Below are 19,078 nucleotides of genomic sequence, written 5' to 3'. Positions count from 1 at the left end.
AGTTTCAGCAGAAATCAAACGATAGATATGCATTCTGGGTGTATGGATATCACAGGAACATAAGTTTCATTTAGTGAGTCTCTGTGTACTGTGAATTGTTACAAAGTATAAAGGCATGTGAAAACATCAACTAAAAATGGACACACTTCCCTCCGTTTGGGCTGTGAATACAGAAACGAACAAAAGGAATGAGGGAAGAAAAAAGGCCCATGGGATGCTAGTGGGGAGATTCACGTTTACCTTAGGAACCATTCGTTGGATGCAGCCCTTCCACCAACAATGACAACATGCAGCAACCTTTGGGGATGGCAATTACCGGTTGATTTCCAGGTGGAATGTTGGTGTGTAACACAAGGCTTGTTGTGGATGGTGGATCCTAGGTAAACGGGCAGAGCTCTGTGGGTGGATCAGTGTGATGGAGGGGCTGGAAACCTGTGTGGAGCTTGACTTAGGTCTTTGGTCCGGGAAACTGTGTAAGTTCGAGATACTGCTGCTGCCCAAAGACCTGAGTTCACGGGTCAGTTTCCAGAACCTGAAAGGGCAGACAGTGGAAGATCTGCCTGTCATCAGCTTACTGGTGAGGCTGCGAGGTTCTTTCAGACTTGCTCAGTCCCGGTGGAGTCGACTTTATGGGAGACACCAAGAGAAGCTGGCCGGAAAGCTGGCTGCACGGATTGAGGAGAGATGCGAACACATTGATGAGAGACGTTCTGCTACAATGGAGAATACTGGCCTGGAGACAGCTGTAGAGGATGCCAGGCTCGCAAGACATTCATGAGACATATTGAACCTCGCTGATACTGGCAGAAACATACGGAGTGCCAACGTGGACTTGAGGAAGTTCCTCGATTCTCTGCTCCAAGTACGGGTCCAAGATCCCTGAAGTCTAAAAGAGAAGAGATGGCAGAGATGATCAAAACGCTCATGTTCTTGGAAGAGGTCGTGACAATCCACACGTCCCAAGGGGCATTTCCAAGCCACTCAGACCTAAATGCACCAAGCCCAGGTAAGCCTTTTTCCCAGGTTTGGGCCTAGCTATCAAGCACTTGCTCTTCCCTCCCCTCCACTCAGGCTTCCACTTGGAAGGATCAGTACCTGAGCTGCAATGAAGCCAGTACGAGAAGAGCAAGCCCCTCCTAGGATCAGAGTTCCTCCAGCTTCACACTCTGTGAACAACAGTGAACTCCTAAAGGTCAAAGAGTCTCGACTGAAATAGATAGGAATTGAATACTTAGCTCACACAAAGAAACGATGGCCTTCCGCTAGATTCAGCAAATGCTGGGTTTATGTCTTCTCTGGGGTGAAGGGAGTGTGGTAAGTGAGGGGAATCATTGACTGAACTTGTATATGTATTAGGCCTCAGTTTTTCAAGACAGTATAGGTACATAGTATAAGTCAGATAGTGAACTGAACCGTAAAAGTCGCCAATGACATTAAAGACACAGATTATGTGGACCATCTTTCACTTGATTCAAGCCCTGGGGGGCACTATATCATGGGGTTGTAGACTTGGTTGCCTTAAATTGCTTTACCCAACATGATCGGATGATTAAGCGTTCTCATCACTGATAGAAGAACACCTGGTTCTCAATACCCTAGCATAGCTGCAGCAGGGTTCTCATAACTATAATGCCTGTAGGTGATTTTGGATTCAATCCTAAATGTATATATTTGGTTTGTTTTCTCTTGTATTTTCCTAGAGAGGGATGTTAGCCCTTGAAATGCCAACATTGGCCAGTAGGTGTCATTGGGAGTAAAGGGCACAACATGCACAAGTAAATCCAAGGTTGGGGGTTATTTCATATTTCCAATAGGTATTTCATGGTTCCTGTTGGTTTCGGAGGTTTCAACAGTAAAGAGCTGACATGAGCCCTTTAACAGTTTGGACTGCTAGTTTGCATTCTATCTGTCTATGTTTTCCTTAGAGCTGACAATATGTTACCAAAATTGACAAGTCTGGCTTCTAGGTCGATTTAGTATGTTTCAAAAACTCACTTCATTTTCGTATAACTCCCAAAACATGTAAATCAATTCTATTAAACTACTTAAAGACTGCAAATGGGATATCAACACAATGTCAAAACTGGAGTCTTCGGACAATCCCTCCCACCACATCTGTATAGAAACTAAGAGCTAAAAAAATCACATTTCTGTGAAATGTATCTGGAAAGTGTTGATTCATCGATGCCCAGTTGGCAGAGAAGCAGGGCAACCTGCGCTCACTTTCTGCCATGTACACAGCAATGGAAACATCCACTCACCCAGCCCTTGGCACAGGACACTTGCCGAAGAGAGGTCTGTTATTCCAAAGACAGAATGAGGCCTCAGAACACCTGGAAGCAGTAGAAGGCAAATCAGGGAATGGAAGCCAGTGCAGGGTCTGACCCCCGGTGATGGAGAAGCAATGGTGAAACTCTGTTTAACTTGGACGCACACTCTCAAGCAGACAGGAGACATGGGATTGAAGGTGATGCGCTGAGTGTTAGAAGAGTGCACAGCAGATGCTTGGCTGACAGAACTCAAAGAAACCAGCGCAAAATATCCCCACAGTTGATTCTGAGACCAAGATGCGAGCTGCCAAATTTGAGGCAGCAGAGGCAGCGTTCAGTGAGCGATAGGGCTACGGATGATGGCACACGCTGAGTCTCAGGGATCTGGAGTGCGTTGTGGGATGTGGTGGGTCCTATCAAGAGAGCAAACCGACCTGTGACCCCAATGATAAAGAAACCACACTGGTGAACGTGGTTGAGATTATCGATATGTCCCATGGCCACACCCAGTGCATCTGCAGGACCAGGGACCAATTGGGCATGTTGCCAATAGAGCACGTGTGGGGCTGAATCAGAGATATCATGCATCTGGTCTGAGGGATCCAGGGGGCCTTGGGTTTGAAATCAGAATGAAAAGCCTTAGGATCTGCTACTTTAATAACCTGGGCTGGGATTATGGATTGTTTTGAGGCACATGATGCACAAGAACTCTGTGGTTGCCTTCGTGCACCCGTGCCACAAGGGTGAGAGGACAAGGAAGAGTGGTCCAAGTGCACAGGGTGAGAAGAGGGAGCATAACCTTCAGCATTATCTCCCAAAAGCGGATGCTACCTTTTGGATGGCACCGGCACGTTAAGGCACCGAGGACACCAAGGTCGGTCTACGGGATAATTCCAGCAGGCCCTGATGTGTGACATCCATAGATATGCTTCCACTGATGTTTCTGTAGACACAGAAGCTTTGGGAAGAACTGGTTTCATTGGGAAATTCCCGTGGCACTACAAAGCACAAGCGCACTCTCAGTTTGCTGTTTTGGAAACACTCCAAATTGACATAGAGCAGAATGCAGAGCTGAGAAACATTAGAAGCTTCATTTCCACAAGAGGAAGTGTCCTGTGCACTTTCCCCTTTGCGAGATAAGCGTAATCAAAATGAGGTTATTCTAATCGAAATACTACGGTGTGTTCATCACAACTAAGGCAACACCAGCAAATGGAGATATACCAGACAACACACACAGGAACAGGACATGGCATCAATGTCTAGGAGAAATTGTCCTCACAGAAATCCCATGGAATTGCATAGAGACAAGGGTCTAAAATTTTCACTTCACAAGCCCTAGAAATTTACATTAGATACCTGATATTACCTGACCAGGAGATATGAAGAAGTACAGTAAAAGAAATAGGAAGTACCATTTTCAGTTCCAAAGAGATTGAAGGCCCAAAAGATAAGCTTTCAAACAACTAGACTGCAAAACGCTATCCAGAGCAAGTATTGAAAGCGGAGGTGAGGGAAACACTGAAGAACAACAGTGTCTCAGAATCACAAAAGGCAGAATACTTGAAAAGGGGAAGGGAAAGTCTAACGATGAGCCAAATAATATCAGAAAACTCAATGGATGAGATAATATCAGGGCTAAATATCAGTCCTAAGCAGACTAGATAATGCAGAGGGACGCGTGAATGACTGTGAAGACAGGGGAACAGAAATCCCTCGGTCAGAAGCAGACATAGGAAAGCAAGTGCAAAAGAAAGAAAACATTGCTGTTGAATCCTGGGGTAAGACAAGGCATGAAAGACTAGGATTCATAAGAGTCCCAGATGGAAAAGAAAGAGATAAAGAAACAAAAAATGTCTGAAAAGTTATCTGCAGAAAAATCAGACTGAAACATGCTGAAAGCCAAGAAAGAACCATCTATGCGAATTCAGGAAGTACACAGCGACCAAAGGAGGTGGAATACCAATAGACCTAGCAGCAGCTGTTTGATTCAAATCAACAAAGTTCATGAGCATCCCAGTGACTTAAAATGCGCCTGGAGGAAAGCAACATAGTTACAAGAGAACCTCCAGAGGGGTTTCAGCTGATATCTCGGCAGCAATTGTGCAGGACAGGGAGGAGTGCCAGGACTTAGACCATATCCTGAATGGCCAAATGCTGCCATCTCCGGAAGCCTATGCCACATGACCGCTGTTTCTAATAACAGCAGAGCTAGAGAATTCCACAGACCGGCAAATCTTAAAAGAATTCATCAGTTCGAGAAAAAAAAAAAAAGAATTCAGCAGTACGATTCTTATCCTAAAAGGCAGGATGAGAATTCTCCCCTGAATAGAAAAGCAGCAAGATGAAATGGAAAGAAGAAAACCATTATTGGAAATGCAAGAAGAGAATGAGTGGCAAAGAAGAAACAAGAACAAGGCAAGGAGGACATCAAAACCATAAAGATGGGAGAGGGAAGCAGGAAATCTTAGGTGATTGGAAGCACTATCTTAAGTTAATCCGCTTATATGACTCTCTGTTTGAAGCGAACGGAGAGATGCATGGCCTGACGTGTTTGCCAAACAAACGAGAAGCAGACCAACAAAGAATCCAACAAACAAACTAGCACCAAAAGGGTACGGTTGGCTGACATATACCAAGGGAACCATGATTATTCAAAAGAAAATACTCAAGGTGATGTCAAGGATCATTCAGAAGGCATCGACACAGTATCGCGGCTTGCATGTACTCAGCACACTTGTATTCGGAAATCAGAGGCGTGCATTCATATTCGTAAATATTGATTCAAAAGGGCATAGCGTGACCTAACCCAAATGCCGATTTGGAGTCCAGTGGATTCCTAGTCCTTGATATAGACTTGCAAGTCTTCCAACAGAATGAATGAATGACATATTGTACCCTACGTGGAGAAGAAATGGCATAAGCCTATAACAAAGACAAGTAGATCTGCAAAAATGTATTAAGAGCAAAAGAGACAGATTGTAAAGTGCACATTGGGGTTGGTTTCATTTCTAGTAATTTCAGCCCCCATGGAACCAATGGATCCGTGTCCTGAGAGTGCGGGTGTTTCAGCAGAAATCAGGCGACGCATATGTATTCCGGGTGTACGGATATTACAGGAACATAAGTTTCCTTTAGTGGGTCTCTGTGTACTGTGAACTGTTAGAAAGTTTAATGACGTGTGAAACCATCAACTGAAAATGGACACGCTTCCCTCCATTGGTACTGTTCATACAGATCTGAACATAAGGAAAGAGGGAAGAACAAAGGCCCATGGGACTATAGTGGGAAGAATCACATTTACCTTAGGAACCTCTGGTCCGATGCAGCCCCTCCCACAACACTGACAAGATGCAGCAGCCATTGGGGATGGCCGTTACCGGTTGGATTCCAGGTGGAATGTTGGTGTGTACCACGAGGCTTGTTGTGGATGGTGAATCCTAGGTAAACGGGCAGAGTTCTGTGGGTGGATCAGTGTGATGGAGGGGCTACCGCCCTCTGTGGAGCTTGGCTTAGGTCTTTGGTCCGGGAAACTGTGTAAGTTCGAGATACTGCTGCTGCCCAAAGACCTGAGTTCACGGGTCAGTTTCCAGAACCTGAAAGGGCAGACAGTGGAAGATCTGCCTGTCATCAGCTTACTGGTGAGGCTGCGAGGTTCTTTCAGACTTGCTCAGTCCCGATGGAGTCGACTTTATGGGAGACACCAAGAGAAGCTGGCCGAAAAGCTGGCTGCACGGATTGAGGAGAGATGCGAACACATTGATGAGAGACGTTCTGCTACAATGGAGAACACTGGCCTGGAGACAGCTGTAGAGGATGCCAGGCTCGCAAGACATTCATGAGACATATTGAACCTCGCTGATACTGGCAGAAACATACGGAGTGCCAACGTGGACTTGAGGAAGTTCCTCGATTCTATGCTCCAAGTACGGGTCCAAGATCCCTGACGTCTAAAAGAGAAGAGATGGCAGAGATGATCAAAACGCTCATGTTCTTGGAAGAGGTCGTGAGAATCCACACGTCCCAAGGGGCATTTCCAAGCCACTCAGACCTAAATGCACCAAGCCCAGGTAAGCCTTTTTCCCAGGTTTGGGCCTAGCTATCAAGCACTTGCCCTTCCCTCCCCTCCACTCAGGCATCCATTTGGAAGGATCAGTACCTGAGCTGCAATGAAGCCAGTACGAGAAGAGCAAGCCCCTCCTAGGATCAGAGTTCCTCCAGCTTCACACTCTGTGAACAACAGTGAACTCCTAAAGGTCAAAGAGTCTCGACTGAAATAGATAGGAATTGAATACTTAGCTCACACAAAGAAACGATGGCCTTCCGCTAGATTCAGCAAATGCTGGGTTTATGTCTTCTCTGGGGTGAAGGGAGTGTGGGGAAAATTTGACTGAACTTGTATGTGTATTAGGCCTCAGTTTTTCAAGACAGTATAGGTAAATAGTATAAGTCAGATAGTGAACTGAACCGTAAAAGTCGCCAATGACATTAAAGACACAGATTATGTGGACCATCTTTCACTTGATTCAAGCCCCCGGGGGCACTATATCATGGGGTTGTAGACTTGGTTGCCTTAAATTGCTTTATCCAACATGATCGGATGATTAAGCGTTCTCATCACTGATAGAAGAACACCTGGTTCTCAATAGCCTAGCATAGGTACAACAGGGTTCTCATAGCTATAATGCCTCTAGGTGATTTTGGATTGAAACCAAAATGAATATATTTGGTTTGTTTTCTCTTGTATTTTCCTAGAGAGGGATGTTAGCCCTTGAAATGCCAACATTGGCCAGTAGGTGTCTTTGGGAGTAAAGGGCACCACATGCACAAGTGAATCCAAGGTTGGGGGTTATTTCATGTTTCCAATAGGTATTTCATGGTTCCTGTTGGTTTCGGAGGCTTCAAAAGTAAAGAGCTGACATGAGCCCTTTAACAGTTTGGACTGCTAGTTTGCATTCTATCTGTCTATGTTTTCCTTAGAGCTGACAAAATGTTACCAAAATAGACATGTCTGGCTTCTAGGTCGATTTAGTATGTTTCAAAAACTCACTTCATTTTCGTATAAATCCCAAAACATGTAAATCAATTCTATTAAACTTTTTAAAGCCTGCAAATGGGATATCAACAAAATGTCAAACCTGGAGTCTTCGGACAATCCCTCCCGTCACGGCTGTATAGAAACCAAGAGCTTAACTAAAATCACATTTCTGTGAAATGTATCTGGAAAGTGTTGATTCATCGATGTCCAGTTGGCAGAGAAGCAGGGCAACCTGCGCTCACTCGCTCCCATGTACACAGCAATGGAAACATCCACTCACCCAGCCCTTGGCACAGGACACTTGCCGAAGAGAGGTCTGTAATTCCAAAGTCAGAATGAGGCCTCAGAACACCTGGAAGCAGTAGAAGGCAAATCAGGAAATGGAAGCCAGTGCAGGGTCTGACCCCCGGTGATAGAGCAGCAATGGTGAAACTCTGTTTATCTTGGACGCACACTCTCAAGCAGACAGGAGACATGGGATTGAAGGTGATGCGCTGAGTGTTAGAAGAGTGCACAGCAGATGCTTGGCTGACAGAACTCAAAGAAACCAGCGCAAAATATCCCCACAGTTGATTCTGAGACCAAGATCCGAGCTGCCAAATTTGAGGCAGCAGAGGCAGCGTTCAGTGAGGGATAGGGCTACGGATGATGGCACATGTTGAGTCTCAGGGATCTGGAGTGCGTTGTGGGATGAGGTGGGTCCTATCAAGGGAGCAAACCGACCTGTGACCCCAGTCATAAAGCAGCCATACTGGCGAATGCTTTTGAGATTATCGACATGTCCCATGGCCACACCCAGTGCATCTGCAGGACCAGCTATAATGGCATGTTGCCAATAGAGCACGTGTGGGGCTGAATCAGAGATATCATGCATCTGGTCTGAGGGATCCAGGGGGCCTTGGGGATGAAATCAGAATATAAAGCCTTAGGATCTGCTACTTTCATAACCTGGGCTGGGATTATGGATTGTTTTGAGGCACATGATGCACAAGAACTCTGTGGTTGCCTTCGTGCACCCATGTCACAAGGATGAGAAGACAAAGAAAAGTGGTCCTAGTCCACAGCATGAGAAGTGGGAGCATATCCTTCAGCATTATCTACCAAAAGTGGATGCTACATTTTGGATGGCACTGGCAGGTTACGGCACCGAGGACACCAATTTCGGTCTGCGGGATCATTCCAGCAGTCCCTGATGTGTGACATCCATAGATATGCTTCCACTGCTGTTTCTGTAGACACAGAAGTTTTGGGAAGAACTGGTTTCATTGGGAAATTCCCGTGGCACTACAAAGCACAAGCGCACTCTCAGTTTGCTGTTTTGGAAACACTCCAAATTGACATAGAGAAGAATGCACAGCTGGGAAACTTTAGAAGCCTCATTTCCACAAGAGGAAGTGTCCTGTGCACTTTCCCCCTGCGAGATATGCGAAATCAAAATGAGGTTATGCTAATCGAAATACTACGGTGTGTTCATCACAACTAAGGCAACACCAGCAATTGGAGATATACCAGACAACACACACAGGAACAGGACATGGCATCAATGTCTAGGAGAATTTGTCCTCACAGAAATCCCATGGAATTGCGTAGAGACAACGGTCTAAAATTTTAACTTAACAAAGCCTAGAAATTTACATTAGATACCTGATATTACCTGACCAGGAGATATGAAGAAGTACAGTAAAAAAATAGGATGTACCATTTTCAGTTCCAAAGAGATTGAAGGCCCAAAAGATAAGCTTTCAAACAACTAGACTGCAAAACGCTATCCAGAGCAAGTATTGAAAACGGAGGTGAGGGAAACAGTGAAGAAAAACAGTGTCTCAGAATCACAAAAGGCAGAACACCAGAAAAGGGGAAGAGAAAGTCGAACGATGAGCCAAATAATATCAGAAAACTCAATGTATGTGATAATATCAGGGCTAAACTTCAGTCCTAAGCAGACTAGATAATGCAGAGGGACCCGTGAATGACTGTGAAGACAGGGGAACATAATGCATCGGTCAGAAGCAGACATAGGAAAGCAAGTGCAAAAGAAAGAAAACATTGCTGTTGAATCCTGGGGTAAGACAAGGCATGAAAGACTAGGATTCATAAGAGTCCCAGATGGAAAAGAAAGAGATAAAGAAACAAAAAATGTCTGAAAAGTTATCTGCAGAAAAATCAGTCTGAAACATGCTGAAAGCCAAGAAAGAATCATCTATGCGAATTCAGGAAGTACACAGCGTCCAAAGGAGGTGGAATCCCAATAGACCTAGCAGCAGCTGTTTGATTCAAATCAACAAAGTTCATGAGCATCCCAGTGACTTAAAATGCGCCTGGAGGAAAGCAACATAGTCACAAGAGAACCTCCAGAGGGGTTCCAGCTGATATCTCGGCAGCAATCGTGCAGGACAGGGAGGAGTGCCAGGAAATAGACAATATCCTGAATGGCCAAATGCTGCCATCTAGGGAAGCCTATGCCACATGACCTCTGTTTCTAATAACGGCAGAACTAGTGAATTCCACAGACCGGCAAATCTTAAAAGAATTCATCAGTTCGAGAAAAAAGAAAATAATTCAGCAGTTCGATTCTTATCCTAAAAGGCAGGATGAGAATTCTCCCCTGAATAGTAAAGCAGCAAGATGAAATGGAAAGAAGAAAACCATTATTGGAAATGCAAGAGGAGAATGAGTGGCAAAGAAGAAACAAGAACAAGGCAAGGAGGACATCAAAACCCTAAAGATGGGGGAGGGAAGCAGGAAATCATAGGTGATTGGAAGCACTATCTTATGTGAATCAGCTTATATGACTCTCTGTTTGAAGCGAACGGAGAGATGCATGACCTGACGTGTTTGCCAAACAAACGAGAAGCAGACCAACAAAGAATCCAACAAACAAACTAGCACCAAAAGGGTACGGTTGGCTGACATATACCAAGGGAACCATGATTATTCAAAAGAAAATACTCAAGGTGATGTCAAGGATCATTCAGCAGGCATCGACCCAATTTCGCAGCTTGCATGTACTCAGCACATTGTATTCGGAAATCAGAGGCGTGAATTTATATTCATAAGTATTGACTCAAAAGATCATAGCATGACCTAACCCAAATGCCGATTTGGAGTCCAGTGGATTCCTAGTCCTTGATATAGACTTGCAAGTCTTCCAACAGAATGAATGAATGACATATTGTACCCTACGTGGAGAAGAAATGGCATAAGCCTATAACAAAGACAAGTAGCTCTGCAAAAGTGATCTAAGTGCAAAAGAGACGGACAGTAAAATGCACATTGCGGTTGGTTTCATTTCTAGGAATCTCAGCCCCATGGAACCAATGGATTCATGTCCTGAGAGTGCGGGTTTTTCAACAGAAATCAACAGACGGATATGTATTCCGGGTATACGCATATTACAGGAACATATGTTTCCTTTAGTGGGTCTCTGTGTACTGTGAACTGTTAGAAAGTTTAATGACGTGTGAAACCATCAACTGAAAATGGACACGCTTCCTTCTTTTGGCACTGTGCATACAGATCTGAACAAAAGGAAAGAGGGAAGAACAAAGGCCCATGGGACTATAGTGGGAAGAATCACATTTACCTTAGGAACCTCTGGTCGGATGCAGCCCCTCCCCCAACACTGACAAGATGCAGCAGCCATTGGGGATGGCCGTTACCGGTTGGAATCCAGGTGGAATGTTGGTGTGTACCGCGAGGCTTGTTGTGGCTTGTGGATCCTAGGTAACCGTGCAGAGATCTGTGGGTGGATCAGTGTGATTGGGGTGCTGCCGCCCTCTGTGGGGCTTGGCTTAGGTCTTTGGTCCAGGAAACTGTGTAACTTCGAGATACTGCTGCTGCCCAAAGACCTGAGTTCACGGGTCAGTTTCCAGAACCTGAAAAGGCAGACAGTGGAAGATCTGCCTCTTATCAGCTTACTGGTGAGGCTGCGAGGTTCTTTCAGACTTGCTCAGTCCCGATGGAGTCGACTTTATGGGAGACACCAAGAGAAGCTGGCCGAAAAGCTGGCTGCACGGATTGAGGAGAGATGCGAACACATTGATGAGAGACGTTCTGCTACAATGGAGAATACTGGCCTGGAGACAGCTGTAGAGGATACCAGGCTCGCAAGACATTCATGAGACATATTGAACCTCGCTGATACTGGCAGAAACATACGGAGTGCCAACGTGGACTTGAGGAAGTTCCTCGATTCTCTGTTCCAAGTACGGGTCCAAGATCCCTGACGTCTGAAAGAGAAGAGATGGCAGAGATGATCAAAACGCTCATGTTCTTGGAAGAGGTCGTGAGTATCCACACGTCCCAAGGGGCATTTCCAAGCCACTCAGACCAAAATGCACCAAGCCCAGGTAAGCCTTTTTCCCAGGTTTGGGCCTAGCTATCAAGCACTTGCTCTTCCCTCCCCTCCACTCAGGCATCCACTTGGAAGGATCAGTACCTGAGCTGCAATGAAGCCAGTACGAGAAGAGCAAGCCCCTCCTAGGATCAGAGTTCCTCCAGCTTCACACTCTGTGAACAACAGTGAACTCCTAAAGGTCAAAGAGTCTCGACTGAAATAGATAGGAATTGAATACTTAGCTCACACAAAGAAACGATGGCCTTCCGCTAGATTCAGCAAATGCTGGGTTTATGTCTTCTCTGGGGTGAAGGGAGTGTATTAAGTGAGGGGAATCATTGACTGAACTTGTATGTGTATTAGGCCTCAGTTTTTCAAGACAGTATAGGTAAATAGTATAAGTCAGATAGTGAACTGAACCGTAAAAGTCGCCAATGACTTTAAAGACACAGCTTATGTGGACCATCTTTCACTTGATTCAAGCCCCCGGGGGCACTATATCATGGGGTTGTATACTTGGTTGCGTTAAATTGCTTTACCCAACATGATCGGATGATTAAGCTTTCTCATCACTGATAGAAGAACACCTGGTTCTCAATAGCCTAGCATAGGTGCAGCAGGTTCTCATAGCTCTAATGCCTCTAGGTTATATTGGATTCAAACCTAAATGTATATATTTGGTTTGTTTTCTCTTGTATTTTCCTAGAGATGGATGTTACCCCTTGAAATGCCAACATTGGCCAGTAGATGTCATTGGAAGTAAAGGGCACCACATGCACAAGTGAATCCAAGGTTGGTGGTTATTTCATGTTTCCAATAGGTATTTCATGGTTCCTGTTGGTTTCGGAGGCTTCAACAGTAAAGAGCTGACATGAGTCCTTTAACAGTTTGAACTGCTAGTTTGCATTCTATCTGTCTATGTTTTCCTTAGAGCTGACAAAATGTTACCAAAATTGACATGTCTGGCTTCTAGGTCGATTTAGTATGTTTCAAAAACTCACTTCATTTTCGTATAAATCCCAAAAGATGTAAATCAATTCTATTAAACTATTTAAAGACTGCAAATGGGATATCAACACAATGTCAAAACTGGAGTCTTCGGACAATCCCTCCCGCCACGGCTGTATAGACACCAAGAGCTTAACAAAAATCACATTTCTGTGAAATGTATCTGGAAAGTGTTGATTCATCGATGCCCAGTTGGCAGAGAAGCAGGGCAACCTGCGCTCACTTTCTGCCATGTACACAGCAATGGAAACATCCACTCACCCAGCCCTTGGCACAGGACACTTGCCGAAGAGAGGTCTGTTATTTCCAAAGACAGGATGAGGCCTCAGAACACCTGGAGGCAGGAGACGACAAATCAAGGAATGGAAGCCAGTGCAGGGTCTGACCCCTGGTGATGGAGCAGCTAAGGTGAAACTCTGTTTAACTTGGACACACACTCTCAAGCAGACAGGAGACATGGGATTGAAGGTGATGCGCTGAGTGTTAGAAGAGTGCACAGCAGATGCTTGGCTGACAGAACTCAAAGAAACCAGCGCAAAATATCCCCACAGTTGATTCTGAGACCAAGATCCGAGCTGCCAAATTTGAGGCAGCAGAGGCAGCGGTCAGTGAGGGATACGGCTACGGATGATGGCACACGCTGAATCTCAGGGATCTGGAGTGCGTTGTGGGATGTGGTGGGTCCTATCAAGAGAGCAAACCGACCTGTGACCCCAATGATAAAGCAACCAAACTGGCGAAAGTGGTTGAGAGTATCGATAGGTCCCATGGCCACACCCAGTGCATCTGCAGGACCAGGGACCAATTTGGCATGTTGCCAATAGAGCACGTGTGGGGCTGAATCAGAGATATCATGCATCTGGTCTGAGGGATCCAGGGGGCCTTGGGGTTGAAATCAGAATGTAAAGCCTTAGGATCTGCTACTTTCATAACCTGGGCTGGGATTATGGATTGTTTTGAGGCACAGGATGCGCAACAGCTGTGTCATTGCCTTAGTGCACCCGTGCCACAAGGATGAGAGGGCAAGGAAGAGTTGTATAAGTCCACAGCGTTAATAGATGAAGCATTACCTTCACCATTATCTCCCAAAATCAGCTGCTATATTTGCATGCCACTGACACTTTACAGCACCGAGGACACCAAAGTTGATTTTCGGGACCATTCCAGCAGTTCCTGATTAATGACATCCGTAGATAAGCTTCCAATATTTCTTGTGTCGACAGAGATATTCTGGGAAGGACTTTTTACATTGGGACCTTCCCATGGCACTAAGAAGCATAAGCGCAGTGTCAGTTTGCTGTTTTGGAAGCACAGCAAAATGACATAAAGCTGAATGCAGAGCTGAGAAACTTTAGAAGCTTCATTTCCACAAGAGGATGTGTCCTGTGCACTTTCAGAATTATGAGATAAGCGTAATAAAATTAGGTTATATTAATTGAATTAGTATGGGGTGTTCATCACAACAAAGTCAACACCAGCAATTGGAGATATACCAGAAAACACACACAGGAACAGGACATGGCATCAATGTCTAGGAGAAATTGTCCTCACAGAAATCCCATGGAATTGCATGGAACGAAGTGTCTAAAATTTTCACTTAACAAATCCCTAGAAGTCTACATTAGATACCTGATATTACCTGACCAGTAGATATGAAGAAGTACAGTAAAAGAAACAGGAATTACAATTTTCAATTCCAAAGAGATTGAAGGCCCAAAAGATAAGCTTTCAAACAACTAGACTACAAAATTCTACCAGAGCTTGTATTGAAAACGGATATGAGGGAAACACTGAAGCACAACAGTGTCTCAGAATCACTAAAGGCAGAATACCAGAAAAGGGGAAGAGAAAGTCTAAAGACGAGCTAAATAATATCAGATAACTCAATGGATGGGATAATATCAGGACTAAAATTCACTCCTAAGCAGACTAGATAATGCAGATGGATGCGTGAATGACTGTGAAAACAGGGAACAGAAATCCCTCGGTCAGAAGGAGACATAGAAAAGCAAGTTCAAATCAATGAAAACTTTGCTGTTGAATCCTGGGTTATGACAAGGCATGAAAACTAGGATTCATAAGAGTCCCAGATGGAAAAGCAAGAGATTAAAAAAAAAATTCTTAAAAGATATCTGTAGATAAATTATACTGAACCTTCCTGAAAACCATGAAAGAATCATGTATAAGAATTCAGGAAGTACACAGCATCCAATGGAATTTGAATCCCAATAGACCTACCAGCAGCCAGATGATTCTAATCAACATAGTTCATGAGCATCCATGTGATATAAAATGCACCTGGAGGAAAAAAATGAAAAAAATGCACTTTGAGGAAAGCTACATAGTCACAATGGAAACTCCAGAGCGCTTTCAGCTTATATCTCGACAGTAATATTTCAGGACAGGTAGGAGTGTCAGGATTTAGACCATATCCTGAAAAGGAAAATGCTGCCATCTAGGGTAGCCTATGCCACATGACCACCACTTCTAATAAAGGCAGAGCTAGAGAATTCCACAGACCGGCAAATCTTAAAAGAATTCAGCAGTTCGAAACTTATCCTAAAATAATGATTGAGAAGTCTTCACTGATTAGAAAAGCAGCAAGATGAAATGGAAAGAAGAAAACTATTATTGGAAATGCAAGAAGAGCATGAGTTGCAAAGAATTAACAAGAAGAATGCAAGATGACATCAAAACCCTATAGATTGGAGAGGGAAGCAGGAAATCATAGGTGATTTTAAGCACTAACTTAAGTGAATCTGCTTATATGACTCTCTTAAGTGAACGGAGAAATGCATGGCCTGATGTGTTTGCAAAACAAACAAGAAGCAAACAAACAAACAATCAAAGAAACAAACAAGAATCTAAAGGGCACGGTTGGCTGACATAAAACAATGGAACCATGAATATTCTCAACAAAGTACTCAATGTGATGTCAAGAATTTTTCAGCACTCATTGACCCAATATCATAGCTTGCATGTACTCAACACACTTGTATTCAGAAAACAGATGCGTGCATTAATATTCATAAATATTGATTCATAAGAGCATATCGTGACCTAATCCAAATGCCTATTTGGAATTAAATGGATTCATAGTTCGTGATATAAACTTGGATGCCTTCCAACAGTTTGAATGTATGCCATATTCTACCCTACGTAGAGAAGAAATGGCATAAGCCTAAAACAAAGACAAGTAGCTCTGCAAAAGTGTATTAAGAGCAAAAGAGGCAGACAGCAAAGTTCACATTGGGGTTGGTTTCATTTCTAGGATTTCAGCCCCCATGGAACCAATGGATCCATGTCTTGAGAGTGCGGGTATTTCAGCAGAAATCAACAGACGGATATGTATTCCGGGTGTATGGATATTACAGGAACATAAGTTTCCTTTAATGGGTCTCTGTGTACTGTGAACTGTTAGAAAGTTTAAAGACGTGTGAATGCATCAACTGAAAATGGACACGCTTCCCTCCGTTGGTACTGTGCATACAGATCTGAACAAAAGGAAAGAGGGAAGAACAAAGGCCCATGGGACGCTAGTGGGTAGAATCACATTTACCTTAGGAACCTCTCGTCGGATGCAGCCCCTCCCCCAACACTGACAAGATGCAGCAGCCATTGGGGATGGCAGTTACCGGTTGGATTCCAGGTGGAATGTTGGTGTGTACCGCGAGGCTTGTTGTGGCTGGTGGATCCTAGGTAACCGGGCAGAGTTATGTGGGTGGATCAGTGTGATGGAGGGGCTGCCGCCCTCTGTGGAGCTTGGCTTATGTCTTTGGTCCGGGCAGCTGTGTCAGTTCGAGATACTGCTGCTGCCCAATGGCCCGTGTTCACGGGTCAGTTTCCAGAACCTTAAAGAGCAGACAGTGGAAGAAATGCCTGTCATCAGCTCACTGGTGAATCTCCGATGTACTTTCAGAATTGCCCAATCCTTTTGAATTTGACTTTATAGGAGACTCGAAGAGAATCTGGCAGAAAAGCTAGCTGCACGGATTGAGGAGAGATGCGAACTCATTGATGAGAGTTGTTCTGTTACAATGAATAATACTGGCATGGAGACAGCTGTAGAGAATACCAAGCTTGGAAGACGTTCATGGACATATTAAGCCTCGTTGATACTGTCAGTAACATGTTGAATGTGAACGTGCACTTGAGGAAGGTACTGAATTCTCTGCTCCAAGTACGGGTCCAAGATTTCTTCCATCCAAAACAGAAGAGAAGCTAGAAATGATAGAAGTTCTCATGTTCTTGGAAGATGTCTTGAAATTCCAAACTTCCCTCGGGGCATTTACATACCACTCAGACGACCAAGCACCAAGCCCTGGTAAGCCTTTTCCCAGGTTTGGCCCTTGCTCTCAAGCACTTGCTTTTCCTTCCCCTTCACTCAGTTATCCATTTCAGAGAATCAGCCCTTGAACTGCATTGAAGCCAGTAGGAGCACAGGAAGACCCTCCTAGAATCAGAGTTCCTCCACCTTCAAATTCTGTGCACAACAGTGAACTCCTCCGTGGTCAACTACTCTAGACTAAAATAGGTTGGTTTGAATTCTTAGCTCACACTGTGAAATGATGACCTTCCCCCAGATTCAGATCATGCTGGAGTTATATCTACTTTGGTGTGAAGGGTGTTTTGTAAGTGAGTGGATTCTTTGCCTGAATTTGAATATTTATTTATCCTCAGTTTTTCAAAACAGTATTTGTAACTATTATAATTCTGTTATTGAAATGAAGTGTAATTGTTGGCATAGATATGTAGTGACACATTTTTTGTGGACCATCTTTTCCCTTCAGTCAAGTATCGGGTGTAGGATATAATGTGGTTGCCATATTTGTCAGGTTTAATTGTGTTTCTCAACATAATTGGACGATTAAACATTCTCATCTTTCATAGAAGAGCACATGATTCTCAATAGCCTAGCAAAACTGCAGCAGTGTTCTCATATCTATAATGTCTCTAAGTGCTATTGAAACCAAGCCTATATAAAAATAAATTGTTTGGGTTTATTTGTGCTTTCCTAAATAGCAATGTTGCCCCTTGAATCGCCAACATTGACCAGTATGTGCCATTATTAGGAAAGGGCACCACATGAACAATGGAAACCCATGGTTGTGGTTGTTATTGATTCTAAGAATTATTTCACTGTTTTTCTTAGTGTTGGAAGCACCAAGAGAAAAGTGTTGACCTGCCTCCTTCATGACTTTTGGCTGCTAATTTATATTTTCTGTGTATTTTTCTTATTTGGGTATTTCAAGCTGATACCTAAATATGGCAACTCTGTCTTGCAGTTAGATTTAGTATATTTCTAAAACTATCTTTATTTTGATACACTTCCCATAGTATGTAATTCAATTCTGTTAACTATTTGAAAGTCTGCAATGGAGGTATGTACACATTGTCAGACTTGGAATCTTCGAACACATCCTTCCACCATTGATATAGAGAAAAATAGCTAAACAAGGATCAAGTGTCTGTGAGTTATGTCTAAATTGTGTTAATTTATCCATGACAAACTGGCAGAGTACCAGTGCAAACTTCGCTCACTCTCTCCCATGTATACAGCAAGATAAACATCCACTCTCCCGGCCCTTGGCTCAGGATCCCTGCTGAATAATGGCCAAACATCTCGTACTTCAAAAGTTCTCACATAACCTGGAAAGAGTAGAAGGCAAAGTAGAGAATGGAAATCAGTGCAGGACCTGACCTTGGGGGAAGGAGCAGTAAAGGGGAAACTGTGTTTTACTGGGATGCACACTCTAAAGTGGACAGGTCATTTAAGATGGAAGACGATGTGCTGAGGGTTAAAAGAGTGCATAGTGGACGTTTGATTGACATAACTGAAAGCAATAATCACAAAATTTCTCTGCAATTGATTCCCAGACCAAGACTGCATCTGCCAGTTTTGAGCTAGGAGTGCCTGTGGAATCTGTGTTAGGGGTGTGGCTGATGTCACAAATTTATTCCCAGGGGTTTAGAGATTGTTTTGGGCTGTGGTTTGTACTATCTAGAGAACAGATCTGCCTGGGTCCTCTCTTAATATTAAATCTGCTGGCATATGTGTTGTGGATTAGCTTAGTAACCCAGGGCCTTAGTCACAGCATTTTCACATCCACAGTATAATTGCTCATTTTCTCCATAAAGGAGAAATGGTCTCAATCAGTGCCATCTTTATCTGGTTTCTAGAATCCAGGGCAATTTAGTGTTGAAATAAGATTCTATAGCCAAAAGATCTGCAACTTTCTTAGGCAGGATTGAAATTTCTTATTGTCCAAAGCAGAGGTTTTTGAAATGCTCCATGCTTGCCTTTGAGTTCCCATGCCTTATTGACAAGAGTTCTTGGAGCAGAGATCTGCTGAAAAATAGGAGAATTTGAAGCCTTTCCATCAACCTTGCCTACCACATGCTAATGCAACTATAGTTGTGGTGCTG

General features: G+C 43.9%; 1 protein-coding gene and 1 long non-coding RNA gene across 3 annotated transcripts in view; both read right to left on the bottom strand.

Moving 5' to 3' along the window:
- Window positions 1-647: 647 nt before the first annotated feature.
- On the bottom strand, window positions 648-5,830 carry LOC140694205 (uncharacterized). 2 transcript variants are annotated; one of them, XR_012069957.1, is made up of 4 exons: window positions 5,575-5,830; window positions 2,262-2,333; window positions 1,096-1,207; window positions 648-886 (listed from the first exon to the last, which is right to left on the bottom strand). It is a non-coding gene; the product is annotated as an uncharacterized lncRNA (long non-coding RNA). The 2 variants fall into 2 exon arrangements; XR_012069958.1 differs by lacking the exon at window positions 1,096-1,207 and having other exon boundaries at window positions 666-886.
- Window positions 5,831-6,108: 278 nt separating this feature from the next.
- The window catches only part of LOC140693658 (uncharacterized), a 676,856-nt gene continuing 663,886 nt past the window's right edge, over window positions 6,109-19,078 (bottom strand). The window contains exons 18-19 of the mRNA XM_072957373.1: window positions 12,914-12,986; window positions 6,109-6,220 (exon numbers count right to left, since the gene is read on the bottom strand). The gene's annotated coding sequence lies outside the window, so the exon portion shown is untranslated. The remainder of the gene's footprint in view (window positions 6,221-12,913; window positions 12,987-19,078) is intronic.

The sequence above is a fragment of the Vicugna pacos genome, unplaced genomic scaffold (assembly GCF_048564905.1).
Source record: "Vicugna pacos unplaced genomic scaffold, VicPac4 scaffold_20, whole genome shotgun sequence".
NCBI lineage: Eukaryota > Metazoa > Chordata > Mammalia > Artiodactyla > Camelidae > Vicugna > Vicugna pacos.
This window is presented reverse-complemented; position numbering and strand designations above follow the sequence as displayed.